Source organism: Argentina silus (genome assembly GCF_951799395.1).
Source record: "Argentina silus genome assembly, chromosome: 20".
Lineage (NCBI taxonomy): Eukaryota > Metazoa > Chordata > Actinopteri > Argentiniformes > Argentinidae > Argentina > Argentina silus.
The window spans coordinates 3,290,432-3,292,931 of record NC_139674.1 but is presented as its reverse complement, the minus strand read 5'-3'; the positions used below and the strand labels follow the sequence as shown (position 1 = coordinate 3,292,931).

Genomic DNA, 2,500 nt, shown 5'->3' with positions numbered 1-2,500 from the left:
TCCCTGCCTCTCTTCCTCCCTCCCTATTTTTTTTTTTTTTTCCGCTTGGTGTGCCAGTACTGCTGGCAAAACGAAAACCACGGCCCTGCCTGCATTAAAATATTTAGATGATTAAATCGGAGCATATTTATATGCACACTTTAACGACCTTTTTATGCAATGCACGGTGCAGCGCTGCCTGAAAGTCCCCCTCTAGTGCCGCTTGCATTTTGCTTCGAAGGGTTGTTCAGATTATGTTGACATGGAACATATAGCATGCTGTATGCCAGGTCTGCAGTGTGTTACGTGCCTGGGATTGTCAGATTCTGATGTTCATACGTCAATCTCCTCAGGGTCCCAGTGGGGAGGGGGTGGGCAGAAGGGGGGCAGAGGAAGGATGAAAACTAATGCTTTCTCATGCAACTAGCACTTCGATCCATCTACGTTATATACGTGTGAAATAATTAATAATATATAACGGTATATAAGGTGTATTATTTAAATGTATCTGGTATACTAAATATACACTCACTGAACACTTTGTTAGGAACACTATACTAATACTGGGTAGGGCCTCTCTTTGCTCTCAAAACAGCCTCAGTTCTTCGTGGCGTTGATTCCACAAGATGTTGGAAACATTCCTTTGAGATTCTGGTCCATGATGACATGATTGCATCACGCAATTCCTGCAGTTTTTTCAGGTGCACTTTCAAGCTGCGAGTCTCCCGTTCTACCACATCCCAAAGGTGTTCTATTGGATTCAGATCCGGTGCATTATCATGCAGGAAGTAGCCATTAGAAGATGGGTAAATTGTGGCCATGAAGGGATGCACATGGTCAGCAACAATACTCAAATAAGCAATGATTGATTGGTATTAACAGGCCCAAAGTGTGCCAAGAAAACATTCCCCACACCATTACACCACCTCCACCATGAGAAGGTGTACAGGTGTTCCACCACCTCCACCATGAGAAGGTGTACAGGTGTTCCCCCACCTCCACCATGAGAAGGTGTACAGGTGTTCCACCACCTCCACCATGAGAAGGTGTACAGGTGTTCCCCCACCTCCACCATGAGAAGGTGTACAGGTGTTCCTCCACCTCCACCATGAGAAGGTGTACAGGTGTTCCTCCACCATGAGAAGGTGTACAGGTGTTCCCCCACCTCCACCATGAGAGGGTGTACAGGTGTTCCTCCACCTCCACCATGAGAAGGTGTACAGGTGTTCCTCCACCTCCACCATGAGAAGGTGTACAGGTGTTCCACCACCTCCACCATGAGAAGGTGTACAGGTGTTCCCCCACCTCCACCATGAGAGGGTGTACAGGTGTTCCCCCACCTCCACCATGAGAAGGTGTACAGGTGTTCCTCCACCTCCACCATGAGAAGGTGTCCAGGTGTTCCTCCACCATGAGAAGGTGTACAGGTGTTCCTCCACCTCCACCATGAGAAGGTGTCCAGGTGTTCCTCCACCATGAGAAGGTGTACAGGTGTTCCTCCACCTCCACCATGAGAAGGTGTCCAGGTGTTCCTCCACCATGAGAAGGTGTCCAGGTGTTCCTCCACCATGAGAAGGTGTCCAGGTGTTCCTAATAATGTGTTGAGGGAGTGTCTATTCTCTGTTGGCTGTAGCCGACTATAAGCCACTCACTCTCATTGGTCCCCAGCTTGTGGCACCCCTCCCACCACAAGCCCTCTCTTTTCTCTCTCTCACACACTTACACACTTACACACACACTCACCTATACACACACACACACACACACACACACACACCCACCCCTGTCTCTCCTCGTGAGTCGTCGCTCTCAAACCCACCAACCGTCAAATAAAAGTAAAACAAATAAATCACTTTTCCTGCAACTTTGGCCATGCATTTTTCATGTTAGACGTCTAGACCTCTCCTGTTGCAACAAGGACTTCTAGACCTTGTGGGTTGTGCTACTTATTTTGGCCTCGGCCAGGTTTTCTCCTCCTCCGAATCTCCTATTGAGGCTCAGCAGCCACCAGGGCTCAGGATGAGGGGGTCTGCAAAGCAAATAAATAGATAATGTATTCGCTCCCAGCCCCTCAACAGACTTCAGCCAGCCATTGATTTCTGCCGCCTGGTTTAGTGTCTAATTTCCACCCTCTGATGGGCTTCTGAAGGAGTGTAGGAGCACCATGGCCATGAATTGTAGCCACAGGGAGGGAGGGGAATAGACAGGGAGGAGAGAGAGAGAGAGAGAGTGTGTGTATGTGTGTGTGTGTGTGCGTGCGCGTGTGTGTGCGTGTGTCTGTGTCTGTGTGTGCGCCTGCACGCGTGTGTTAGGGGAAACTGACTTTAGCCTTCCTTATCCTCTCCCCCCAATCTTAGTTTGATAGACGTGACGTTTGATGATGATAGGAGACAGCAGGTTGGAGAGGTGTGAATCCCATACATCAACATACATTGATGTACCAGCAAACAAAAACAACCCAAAAAAACAAAAAGGATCTCCGAGCCCTCAAAGCCCCCACAGCAAGCCCCTCCTCCGGTGT

At 48.9% G+C, this 2,500-nt stretch overlaps 1 protein-coding gene across 1 annotated transcript in view; it reads left to right on the top strand.

The window, feature by feature from the left end:
- The window catches only part of tbc1d22a (TBC1 domain family, member 22a), a 99,163-nt gene that overhangs the window by 24,201 nt on the left and 72,462 nt on the right, over positions 1-2,500 (top strand). The gene's annotated exons all lie outside the window — the stretch shown is intronic.